Here is a 13,356-nt window from a genome sequence, read left to right as displayed (position 1 = left end):
GGATTACTAAGTGTTTACTGAATGACCAATTAGTTGATGTCTGGTGTCTGCAACACTCCGGATAAAGGGACTACTCTTTTTGCTCTTCCTCTCACAAATCATACTTGAGGATAGACTTCTTCTTGATTCCACATGACCAACTGCACTTGGTGAGCTCTTCCTCCATCGGCCATATTACTTGGTCCGACCACGCTCCTGTAGCCCTTACCTACACCCTCTCTAGGAACCCCTCACCTAGGTCTCTATTCTGGCACCTTAATGAGAGCCTCCTCCAGATACCGGAAGTTTTAGCAGATGTGACCAGGGAATTGGACCTTTATTTCCAAGAAAACTAAACGCAGGACTGCTACCCGGGGATAATTTGGGAGGCTCAAAAGTCAGTACTCCGCAGGGTACTTATCAGGCACGGGGCGCGCATCAAACGAACACGGAAGGAACAGCTTGCTAATCTGTTTTGTGAACTTGCCTCTGTGGAAGCGAAACATAAACATGCCCCCTCACGGACCTTAGAGATTGAATTGGGGACACTCCGTACCCAGATTACTGACCTACTCCATTATAAAGCGAAAGCGGCACTCCAGTTTTGTCGTAAACTGATGTAGGAGTCAGGGGTCAAATGCGGAAAAATCTTAGCCAGGTCGGTAAATGAATTGAAATCTGGCTCTTACGGTGGTGGCCTGGCGATGCAATAGAGCGGACGTGTGCTCTGTGAGCTCCGGGGCCGACACTACTAAAATAGCCTAATTATACGGATCCTCTCACACCCTTCTCGCCTGACGATGGGTCGGAGAACGGGCAAGTCCCTACCCAAGAAAGGTGCCTCTACGGGGTCGATTAAGCGGTTTCTTTCCGTGGAACCCGAGGATGCGGAGGGACAGGACGGCCTAGGCCGCTCGCCACGCTGTGCACCTCTGGTAGTGGACCCCGCCTCCCACGATAGGCCGGAACGGAGACCGCGCTGGCCTGAATCTTCTGCGGACTCGGGCGATAAAGAGGACCTGCCTAGTTCAGCCGGTGCGGCGACGAAGGTGAGTGACCTGCCTACCAACTCTGACCTGGCCTCTATGTTGCTAAACTTAGAGCGGGTCATTAAGAAGGAGGTCTCCGCGGTCCGATCGGACCTATCTCAAGTACTGCTGCGGGTGGAAGAATCCGAGCAACGCCTGGATCGACATGCGAACGCCATTAGGACTTTATAGGCGACTACCCGTCAGCTTGCCATTGCTCATCGAACGACCCTTTACAAACTCGAGGACCAGGAGAATCGCAACAGACGTAATAACATTTGGATTCGGGGCCTACCTGAAGCAACTGGGGATGATGACCTCTTACCGTCCGTCAGAGGCATTTTTACCAGCCTCCTCGGCCGAGCGGCGGATGCCCCCTTAAAGATTGACCGGGTGCATAGAGCTCTCCGACCCCGAAACCTCACCACTGACACTCCGCGGGACGTCATATGCAGGGTCCACCATTATCCCGAGAAAGAGCTGATCATGCAGAAGGCCAGGGGCTCCACACCATTCGACTTTGATGGGGCGATGTTATCCTTCTTTTCCGATTTGGCAAGGGAGACTTTAGATAGACGCAGGGCCCTGCGTCCCCTCACGGAACTGCTCCGGGCGGCGTCCATTAAATATAAATGGGGCTTTCCTGCGGCCCTGATTGCTTCTAAGGATGGCAGAACCGCGATACTTCGCTTCCCAGAAGATCTGGCCAGATTCTGCAACGACCTAAATGTTAATATCCCGGAGCTACCTGGCTGGCAAGATGGCATCCCACCTTTACCCAGCGGGGCCGACCAGGGATGGCAGAAAGTGGGCCGTGCCCGACGCACCTCCGCCCAGGATCACCGCCCTTGAAACGACAAAGTGCCCTGTCGTTTGCTTCCCCTCACTGGATTCTTGGCTGCAATCGCAGGGATTACCCCCCTGCTGAGGGTGAGATATCTTCCCTGCCCTGGTTGTAAGTAGACATGGACCGATTCTGGCGGCTGCTGGACCTTGCTATGCTACGGGTAGGATGTTGATTGCTGTGCCCACTACCCCTTTATGCCTCCCTTGGGGCCCCTACCCGAGGGTGGACATTGCTATGTTTTTGCTCTGGGTCCTCTGATTTTGTTTTGCATATGTTTTGTTTAATGTTGTTTTATTTTTTATTTTTTCTCCCCTTGTTTTTAGTTTTGGTCGGGTTGCGGTTTCCCCTTGCATGCTATACTGCCCTGGTTCCGTACTCTATTATAAATGCGTACTACTCTTATACATATTGGATGATGTGAGTTATCTGCTGTAGTGTCGGCGCCGGGCCACTGGGCTGTGCTTCAGACCCCCATGGAGTGGTTTCTGCCCAGTTGCCTGAGTCCCGCCTCCCCCTTTTTGAGCGGGGGCTGTCTGGCGCGGGGCTCCGGTGTCCTTGCCCCTTCTGGGGCGGGGGGCGCGGGGACCCTGTGGCGGGCACGTAGCCCGCTCTCGCACGGCATGTTTATGCGTGCAACACTAGCTGTTATCAGACAGTATTTTTTCTGGTATTTTCTGTTTTTCCCACTGCTACATGGTCTTTTCTCTTTCTGTTCCTTTTCCCTCCTTTTTTCTTCTCTGTCCCCCCTCCCTTGGCTCCTTCCTGCACCCTCCCCTACCCTCCCCCCCCATTTAGTTGTGGTCCGTCTCTGTATGTATGTATGTACTGGTTGTATTCTGGTGTTCGCGGTTCCTCGTATCTTTTAACGTAAGGGGCCTCCATGCTCCGGGGAAGAGACACAATTTATATAGAGAGCTGGATCGTCTGCGGGGGGACGTGGTCTTCCTCCAGGAGACCCACCTCACACATACGACTCTAGTCAGACTATACTCCCCAAAGTACCCCACGTGGTACTACAGCCTTTCAGATATTTCCAAAGCAAAGGGTGTGGCCATTGGGTTTCGTGGGGGAACCGCGTTCACATTTGAAGCTATGCTGAGCGATCCTGCGGGACGCTTCTTGTTTCTCCGGGGCACCCTGGGCAGCATGCCGTGTACCCTAGCTACCTTATATTCCCCTAACAAGGATCAAGCAAGCTTTCTTGCCTCCACACTCAACTCCTTGCGGAGTTTTGCCCGTGGCTGTATCCTCTTAGCGGGCGACTTTAATGTTCTGCTGGAACCTGCCCTGGACACCTCTAGGGGTGGCTCCTCTTTATCCGGCAGAAGATTAAAGTTTATACGCTCACGACTCCATGACCTGCAGTTGATGGATGTCTGGAGAATTGCTCACCCACAGGAAAGGGATTTTACTTACTATTCTTCTGTACACCAAACGTACTCCAGAATTGATTTGTGTTTCATTGATCACCAACACCTACCGCTAATAGTGAAGTCAAACATTGACTCCTCTCCCCTGTCAGATCACGCACCTATCTCGCTAACTATCAAAGTAGAGTCCTTACCCCTGAAATCCACTAATTGGAAGTTGAATGAAGACCTGATATCCGAGGAGGCAGACAAAAAGGTGATGGGCGACAATTTAGAATTTTACTTTAGGACTAACATGAGCCCTGATGTTTCCCCGGGAGTGTTATGGGAGGCCCACAAGGTGTATATTAGGGGTAAGTTCATGGAATTGGGATCAAGGAAAAAGAGGGAGCGAACGCTATGCCAATCTACCTTGCTACGTGAAATTGCAGGCTTGGAACGCCAACACAAACTAAATCAGACCCCGGCCCTTTTCCACGCCCTGACTGAGAAACGGGAGACCCTGAAGTCCCTCCTTCATTTGGACCAAAAGCAACGCTCTCGGTTAGTGGCTCAATGGTTTTACGAGTGGGGGGATAAACCCAGTAGGTTGTTGGCCAATTCGGTGTGACAGCGTAAGAACGCAGCGTTTATTGCTACGGTTAAGATCCCCTCGGGAGACCTGGTGTTTGACACCCCCACATAGCCAAGACGTTTAGGGACTTTTATCAACGCCGGTATCAGGTGCACCAGGACATCCGGGATGGACATCCGGGATGGAGAAACAAGGGGACGCCTTATCCAGGAATATTTGGCCCGTGCCGCCCTCCCCACGCTCCCTACGGAGGTCTTGGCTTCCTTGGAGAGTGAGTTTACATCGACGGAGCTCCTGGGCGCCATGAAGGGCATGGCCTGTGGCAAGGCCCCGGGGCCTGATGGCCTCACGGTGACTTATTACCGATCGTACGCTGACATACTGATCCCTTACTTGACCAACTATGCTAATGTGACCTTGACCGGCGGAGATCTTCGTTCGGAAACCACTCATGCCCACATCACTGTTATCCCCAAGGCGGGCAAAGACCCCAGTGATTGCGCGAGCTACCGTCCCATTTCACTATTGAACATTGACGCAAAAATTTATGCTAAAGCCATTGCAAACCGACTGCTCCCCCTGATACCACAATGGATCTCGCAAGACCAGACGGGGTTCATCCCGGGTAGGGAAGCGCGGGATAACTCCCTGCGCACACTTTCCCTGATGGAGTATGTACGGCGGACTTCCCAGCCCACCCTGTTACTTTCCACAGATGCTGAGAAGGCGTTTGACAGGGTGGACTGGGAATATCTTATGGCAACGCTGACGCACCTAGGAATTGGTCCCTCTTTGCGCTCTAAAATATCGGCCTTATACCAACGTCCCACTGCTCAAATACGAATTAATGACACCCTTAGTGACCCCTTCTACTTATACAATGGTACCCGCCAGGGATGACCACTCTCGCCAATTTTGTTCGCGATCTCCCTAGAACCATTTCTCTCCCTCATCAGGCGCAACCCGAGTATACATGGTATATCGATAGGCAAAACGGAACACAAATACGCAGCGTACGCTGATGATATATTGTTTTATATTCAACAACCGCTGATCACCCTCCCCAATCTTATGTCTGAATTTTCGGCTTATGGCTTGGTTTCAAATTTTAAAATCAATATGTCCAAATCGGAACTATTAAATATTTCTGTCCCCGCCCAACAGGTGTCTATCTTGAAACGGAACTACCCCTTTACCTGGCAGACGAGCTCCATGAAATATTTAGGTATTCAACTTACGCCCTCCCTGTCGTCCCTATTCCACGCTAACTTCATACCTCTACTTAACACGCTTAGGTCAGATATCCAGAAATGGTCCCAGCTGCGACATTCTTGGCTGGGTAGAATCGGGATGGTCAAGATGAATTTGCTGCCCAGGGTGCTCTTTATGCTTCAGATGGTCCCGTTCGGGATACCGGTGTTTTTTTTTACGATCTTGACCTCTATGGTGTATAGATACATATGGAATAGAAAAAAACCCAGACTCCCTGAATCTCTCCTCACCCGCCTTAAGTGCGATGGTGGTTTAGCAGTGCCAGATTTTAAGCTTTATTATCGATCCATTGTGTTGACTAGGCTCTCTGATTGGAAATACTGCAAGGAGGCTAAATTATGGGTTAATCTAGAGACAGACCTATGTGGCACTGAACTTTCCACGCTGATGTGGATCCCGAGGAAATTCCGGACTCTCTTGCCTACTACGTCACCGCTAACGCAATCAACCTTGATGGTATGGGACTCTCTGTGTAAGACACATGGATGGACGTATAATTCCCCTCTGATGCCCTTGATAGGACACAATTACTTCCCACCTGGTAATATGGACCCTCAAACTCACTCATGGCAGCTGGGCAATAAAATCTACCTGCATCAAATCACTGGCCCCTCTGGCGTTTTACCGCTCTCTACCATCATGGGCCCATCTCCCATATCATATATGGACCACTGGAAACATCATCAATTACTGGCCTTTGTTCGTTCACTCCCAAAACCCTTACGCTCCTTGGCTGAGCTTACGCCTTTGGAAACCGCATTTGCTGAAACTCGTCCAACTGAGAAGCCAATCTCGTACTTTTATCACGCACTGCTGTCCCTCACCTCTACTAGCACCCCCACATTCCTACGCAACTGGGAACAGGATCTACAAATGGAACTCTCGCTGACCCAAAAATCACATATCCTAGCCCTGGCACATACCTCCTCCGGATCCTCTAAAACGTCGGAAATGGCGTATAAACTTTTAACCAGATGGCATTACACACCTGTGTTATTGCATAGGTTTTTCCCCGTGACATCACCACTGTGTTGGCGGGAGAGGGCTACCCATGCTCATATTTGGTGGTACTGCCCAAGGATCCGTCCTTTCTGGCTAACGATTTTATATTGGATTAAAGAGATCCAGGGATGGGAGGTCCCTAATGATCCTTGGTATGTTTTGTTCCACTGTACGGGGAAACCAACAGGCCCTTATAAAAGATCAATTACACCCCACCTTCTTAATGCCGCAAAAACCCTCATTCCACAATTTTGGAAACTGAGGAAGATCCCTACGCTCCGACGTTGGTTACTCAACGTGGGTACCACTTATTACATAGAGGACCTGACTCTCTCCCTCCGTGGCAAATCTGAGCTGGCAAAAAAAATCTGGGCCTATTGGGTTGCCTTTAAATACTCCTCTAGCTATGGAGATATAATGTCTCAACCACTGTGATGTAATCATAACACTTAAGGTTCTTACGGTAATTTTGGAGCTGATATCAGAGGCGGACCTGCATCCCCCTACCCCCCCTTCCCCCCTCCCCACCCTTACATTCCCCACCCTTTTCTATGTTCTTTATTTCCTGCCTCTTTCTTTCTTTCTCCCTTTTTTTTTCTTTCTCTATATCTGTCAATCGTGTTTCCTCTCTTATAATGGAAGAGAAGGGTGTATTCTCATTACCGCAGAGGTTTGATGGTTCCAGCAGCAGTGATTCGTATTGATCACATAGTCATGTGACTTTGAAATCCTGACGGTGGTTCCAGTTCATATACTACCTCTATTAGCTAGGCCCTTATGGGCAGTACTTTGCCTTGAACCATGGTTTCTGATGGTGTGATACGACTGTCCCCTGTGCTGGTTCACGTATTGTCTTTTATGTTATTGTACATGCTTCTTTTCTTCAATAAACATTAATTAAAAAAAAAAAAAAAAAAAAAGAAATCTGCCTCTTACATACCACAGTTGATAGATGAGAATGGCCAGAGGGCCTCTACCCCAACCCAAATAGCCAAAGTCTTTGAAAAATGTTACTCTGATCTCTACAACCTGCCCGAATTAGGGTCCGGACAGGACAATATAGACAGATATGTAATCGGTTCTGGTCTACCAACCCTCTCATCGGAATCACGGGAGTACTTGGAGGACCCGATCACACTGGAAGAAGTCCAGATGGCCGTGGGACCTCCGAAGGTGGGTGAGGCTCTGGGCCCTGATGGATATACCGCACAATACTATAAGACCTTCCTCCCTATTCTCGGCCCGCGCTTGGTGAATTTATTTAATACTCTGAGCTCGAATGGGGATTTTCCTGAGGATACCCTTAGAGCCCACATCTCGTTGATACCTAAGGAGGGCAAAGACCCGGGGCTATGTGGGAGCTACAGACCCATTTCCCTCCTAAATTCGGTCCTAAAACTATTCTCTAAAATCCTCGCCACGTGATTGGCACAGCACTTGCAGTCTCTTATACATATTGACCAGTTAGGTTTTATTCCCACCAGGGAAGATAGGGACAACACCATTAAGGTGCTTACCCTGGTCCATAAAGCAAAGTCATCTGGGACCCCTTGTCTTTTCGTGAGTACTGATGCCGAGAAGGCTTTTGATCGGGTCAAATGGACATTCATGTTCTCGGTCCTTCGCCATATAGGTCTGAGTGAACGGATGCTGGCATGGATAAGTAAGATATACTCACGCCCTTCAGCTCAACTCAAAGCGAATGGGGTGCTCTCATCTCCCCTTGACATCGGGAATGGGACCAGACAGGGTTGCCCCCTGTCGCCCTTATTATTCGCACTGTCATTGGAACCCTTTCTCTCCACAATTCGACAAAACTCAGACATAACGGGACTCCAAATGGGTACTATTGACTGCAAGATATCTGCCTACGTGGATGACATGCTGTTCTCGTTGAAGAATCCCAGAGTTTCCTTGCCAAATCTCCTTCGGGAATTCCAGATATACGGGATACTTCTTGAAATCAGAGGCCATGGGGGCCACAGTCCCCCCGCAAACGTTACTAGACTTGCAGTCCAATTTTCGATTTTACAGCCCTTAAGTACTTAGGTACTTACATTCCACCGGACATCGCGCGTACGTTTATGTTGAACTTCCCCCCAACCCTTGTCACTAAGATCTGCAGTTTGCTTCACGGGTGGCATTCTGGCCTCCATTCCTGGTTCAGCAGATGCAATCTCATTAAAATGAACATACTCCCTAAATGTACCTATCTTTTCCAAGCTCTCCTGATCCAGAGTCCAGTCCCGTTTTTTAAGCAAGCTCAATCCCTGCTCACTCAATTTAACTGGGCCCACAAAAATCCCAGACTTAAGTGGTCACAGCTGACATTGTCTAAACAACAGGGAGGGTTGGTTCTCCCTGACTTGCGATGCTACTACCTGGCCTCCCATCTGGGGCGTGTATTGGACTGGAATGGAAACAAACTTTCTAAGCTCTGGATGCAACTAGGACAATCTCACTCCCGAATTCCGCTAAGAAGCGCCATGTGGTGCTATAAGGATTTACCCACAGAATTGACGTCACATCCCACTATAGGGGCTTCATTGAAAGTCAGTCACCTGATCGCTACCCAAAACACACTCACGTCTTTGACTTCCCCCCTATTCCCTATACGTGACCATCCGAACTTTGAACCGAGGACCCACTTAGAAATTCCAACCTAGACCATGCGTTTAAATTCATCATTGATGGAAAATGGCCTTCTTTCTCAACCCTAACAGATTCGACAGGGCTTTTCCAACTGCCTTTTTGGAGAGCGGCGCAACAACATCATTTTCTCCATTTCATCCCCAATACTCAAACTTTCGCCCGCCCTCAGACGGAGTTTGAGACTCTATGCAGGAGCGAAGGCCCTTTGGTCCACATTCTCTCTCAAACAGATCACCCACACTTAACCTGTCTGTCCAACTGGGAAAAGGACCTTAATTGCTCGTTTTCCCCAGCACAGAGACAACGCATTATCACTTTGGCTCTCAAAACCTCGCTGTGCACGAAGATACAGGAGACAAATTTTAAACTTCTCACCAGGTGGTATTTGACACCATCAAAGCTGCATAAATAATTCCCCTCTTCCTCGAACATATGCTGGAGGTGTGGAGAAGAAGAGGGCACATTGGTTCACATTTTTTGGTCCTGCCCCAGCTTGGTGGACTTCTGGACAGAGATCCGATGCATAACACAAAAATTCTTGTACTTTATCCGTGCCTTGAATCATTATGATTGATGGAAGGCAGACTCACATTTGCGAATATACCTGTATCAAGTATTGTTCAGCTGCTTTTTGCTCTGTATTTCTCTGTTGCATTATGTACTCGGGGGACCGTCTTCCCCTGGTTGGAGAAAAAAAAAAAGAAGCCTACGACACCTGGTATTCCCAGGCGGTCTCCCATCCAGGCATTAACCAGGCCCGACCCTGCTTAGCCTCCAAGATCAGATGAGATGGAACAGATTCAGGGTGATGTGGCCGTAGCCAATATCTTCAGGCACTCTCAACTCTCTTGACAAATGCCAAGATGGTCACCTTGGGAACAAGCAGAAAAAAATAGGTCAACGGCAACAACATAACAAGAAGTCTACGGCATCTGGAAATCCCAGGCGGTCTCCCATCCAGGGATTAAACTGGTCCCAACCCTGCTTAGCCTCTGAGATCAGATGAGATTGGGCTCTTTCAGGGTGATGTGGCCGTAGGAGATTTCTTCAGGCACTCTCAACCCTCTTGACTAACGCCAAGATGGTCACTTTGGGAAACAAACAAAAAAAAACAAGTTAACGCCAACAACATAAGAAGAAGTCTACAGCACCTAGTATTCCCAGGTGGTCTCCCATCCAGGTATTAACAAGGCCCGACCCTGTTTAGTCTCTGAGATCAGACGAGATCTGGTGCTTTCAGGGTTATGTGGCCATAGGCAAGCTCTTCAGGCACTCTCAACCCTCTTGACAAACACCAAGATGGTCACCTTGGTAAACAAACAAAACAAAAACAAGTCAACGCCAACAACATAAAAAGAAGCCTACAGCATCTAGTATTCCCAGGTGGTCTCCAATCCAGGTACTAGCAAGGCCCAACCTTGCGAAAAAAGACAGGTCAATGTCAACAACATAAAAAGAAGAATACGGCACCTGGTATTCCAACGCCATCTCACATACAGGTACTAACTAGGCCCAACCCTTCTTAGCCTCAGAGATGAGAAGAGATAGGGCTCTTTCAGGGTGATGCTGCTGTAAGCGATCTCTTTGGGCACTCTCAACCCTCTTGACAAATGCCAAGATGGTCACCTTGGGAAACAAGCGGAAAAAAAAAACGATTCAACGCCAACAACATAAAAAGAAGCTTACAATAACTGGTATTCCCAGGTGGTCTCCCATCCAGGTACTAACCAGGCCTGACTCTTCTTAGCCTCCAAGATCAGACAAGATTGGGTGCTTTCAGAGTGATGTGGCCATAGGCAATCTCTTCAGGCACTCTCAACCCTCTTGACAAACACCAAGATGGTGACCTTGGGAAACAAGCTAAAAAAAAACAGGTCAACGCCAACAACATAAAAAGAAGCCTACGACACCTGGTATTCCCAGGCGGTCTCCCATCCACGTACTAACAAGGCCAGACTCTTCTTAGCCTCCAACATCAAACGAGATCAGGTGCTTTCAGGGTGATATGCCCGTAGGCAATCCCTTCAGGCACTTTCAACCCTCTTGACAAACGCCAAGATGGTCACCTTGGGAAACAATGAAAAAAAAGCGAAGTCAATGCCAACAACTTAAAAAAAAAGCCTATGGCAGTGAGAAATCCCAGGTGGTCTCCCATCCAGGTACTAACCAGGTCCCAACCCTGCTTAGCCTCTGAGATCAAATGAGATTGGGCTCTTTCAGGGTGATGCAGCCATAGTAGATTTTTTTCAGGCACGTTCAACCCTCTTGACAAACGCCAAGATGGTCACCTTGGGAAGCAAACAAAAAATCAAGTCAACGCCAACAACATAAAAAGAAGCCTACAGCACCTAGTATTCCCAGGCGGTCTCCCATCCAGGTATTACCAAGCGCGACCCTTTCTAGCCTCTGAGATCAGAGGATATTGGGTGCTTTCAGGGTGATGTGCCCATAGGAAATCTCTTTGGGCACTCTCATCCCTCTTGAAAAATGCCAAGATAGTCACCCTGGGAAACAAGCGGAAAAAAACAGGTTAACGCCACTAACATGAAAAGAAGAATACAGCACCTGGTATTCCAAGGCCGTCTCCCATTCAAGTACTAACTAGGCCCAACCCTTCTTAGCCTCCGAGATCAGAAGAGATAGGGTGCTTTCAGGGTGATGCTGCTGTAAGCGATCTATTTAGGCACTCTCAACCCTCTTGACAAATGCCAAGGTGATCACTTTGGGAAACAAGCGAAAAAAAACAGGTCAACACCAACAACATAAAAAGAAGCCTGCGGCATCTGGAAAACCCAGGTGATCTCCCATCCAGGTACAAACCAGGCCCAACCCTGCAAAGCCTCTGAGACCAGAAGAGATTGGGCGCTTTCAGGGTGTTGTGCCCGTAGGCAATATCTTTGTGCACTCTCAACCCTCTTGACAAATGGCAAGATGGTCACCTTGGGAAAAAAGGGAAAAAAAACAGGTCAACGCCGACAACATAATGAGAAGCCTACAGCACCTGGTATTCCCAGGCTGTCTCCCATCCAGGTACTAACCAGGCCCATCGCTGCTTAGCCCACGAGATCAGATGAGATTGGGCTCTCTCAGGGTGATTTGGCTGTAGGCACTCTGAAGCCTCTTGACAAAGGCCAAGATGCTCACCTTGGGAAACAAGCTAAAAAAAAAACAGGTGAAAGCCAACAACATAAAAAGAAGCCCACGGTATCCGGTATTCCCAGGTGATCTCCCAATCAAGACACTAACCAGGCCAGATCCTTCTATGGCACCTGGTCTTTCCAGGCAGTCTCCCATCCAGGTACTAACCAGGCCTGACACTGCTTAGCCTCTGAAATCAGATGAGATCGGGTGCTTTCAGGGTGATGTGGCTGTAAGCGTTCTCTTCAAGACACGCCCAACCCTCTTGACAAACGCCAAGATGGTCGCCTTGAGAAACAAGTGAAAGAAACAGGTCAAAGCCAACAACATAAAAAGAAGCCTATGGCACCTGGTATTCCCAGGCGGTCTCCCATCCAGGTACTAACCAGGCCCGACACTGTTTAGCCTCCGAGATCAGACAAGATTGGGCGCTTTCAGGGTGATGGGGCCGTAGGTGATCTCTTCGGGCACTCTCAACCCTCTTGACAAATGCCAAGATGGTCACCTTGGGAAACAAGTGAAAAAAAAAACCAGGTCAAGGCCAATAACATAAAAAGAAGCCTACGGCACCTGTTATTCCCAGACGTTCTCCCATCCTGGTATTAACCAGGCCTGACACTGCTTAGCCTCCGAGATCAGACAAGATCGGGTGCTTTCAGGGTGATGGGGCCGTAGGTGATCTCTTTGGGCACTCTCGATCCTCTTGTTAAACGCCAAGATGGTCACCTTGGGAAACAAGCAAAAATAAACAGGTCAACACCAACAACATAAAAAGAAGCCTACGGCACCTGGTATTCACAGATGGTCTCCCATACAGGTATTAACCAGGCCGTACACTGCTAGGCCTCTGAGATCAGATGAGATTGTGCGCTTTCAGGGTGATGTGGCCATAGGTGTTCTATTCAGACACTCTCAACCCTCTTAACAAATGGCAAGATGGTCATCTTGGGAAAAAAGTGAAAAAAAACAGGTCAACGCCAACAACATAGACCCTGGCGGTCTCCCATCTGACCCTGACCCTGCTTAGCCTCTGAGATCGGGCGCTTTCAGGGTGATGGGGCCTTAGGCGAACGCTTCGGGACATACTCAAAACTCTTGACAGATGCTAAAATGGTCACCTTGGGCAACAAGCGAAAAAAAAAAACAGGTCAAAGCCAACAATATAAAAAGATTCCTACGGCACCTGTAATTAGGTACTATCCAGGCCGGACCCTGCTTAGCCTCTGAGATCAGATAAGATCGGGCGCTTTCAGGGTGATGTGGCCGTAGGAGATTTCTTTGGGCTCTCTCTCAGCCCTCTTGACAAATGCCAAGATGGTCACCTTGGGAAACAAGCGGAAAAAAAAAACATGTCAACGCCAACAACATAAAAAGAAGCCTACGGCACCTGGTATTCCCAGTCGGTCTCCCTTCCAGTTACTAATCAGGCCCGACAATGCTTAGCCTCCGAGATCAGACAAGATCGGGCACTTTCAGGGTGATTTGGCCGTAGGC

The 13,356-nt window shown here is 48.9% G+C and overlaps 8 pseudogenes; all 8 read right to left on the bottom strand.

Annotated features, from left to right (window-relative positions):
- Window positions 1-9,427: 9,427 nt before the first annotated feature.
- LOC143928949 (5S ribosomal RNA) lies at window positions 9,428-9,546 on the bottom strand (annotated as a pseudogene).
- A 317-nt stretch (window positions 9,547-9,863) lies between these two features.
- On the bottom strand, window positions 9,864-9,982 carry LOC143928816 (5S ribosomal RNA; annotated as a pseudogene).
- Window positions 9,983-10,403: 421 nt separating this feature from the next.
- LOC143928873 (5S ribosomal RNA) lies at window positions 10,404-10,522 on the bottom strand (annotated as a pseudogene).
- A 755-nt stretch (window positions 10,523-11,277) lies between these two features.
- LOC143929132 (5S ribosomal RNA) lies at window positions 11,278-11,396 on the bottom strand (annotated as a pseudogene).
- Window positions 11,397-11,713: 317 nt separating this feature from the next.
- Window positions 11,714-11,832, bottom strand: LOC143928926 (5S ribosomal RNA; annotated as a pseudogene).
- Window positions 11,833-12,199: 367 nt separating this feature from the next.
- Window positions 12,200-12,318, bottom strand: LOC143928710 (5S ribosomal RNA; annotated as a pseudogene).
- A 102-nt stretch (window positions 12,319-12,420) lies between these two features.
- Window positions 12,421-12,539, bottom strand: LOC143928897 (5S ribosomal RNA; annotated as a pseudogene).
- A 698-nt stretch (window positions 12,540-13,237) lies between these two features.
- On the bottom strand, window positions 13,238-13,356 carry LOC143928736 (5S ribosomal RNA; annotated as a pseudogene).

This window comes from Lithobates pipiens, unplaced genomic scaffold (genome assembly GCF_037356315.1).
Source record: "Lithobates pipiens isolate NorthernLeopardFrog02 unplaced genomic scaffold, aLitPip1_a1.2 Scaffold_23, whole genome shotgun sequence".
Lineage (NCBI taxonomy): Eukaryota > Metazoa > Chordata > Amphibia > Anura > Ranidae > Lithobates > Lithobates pipiens.
The sequence above is the reverse complement of the archived record's forward strand: the minus strand, read 5'-3'. Positions and strand labels throughout refer to the sequence as shown.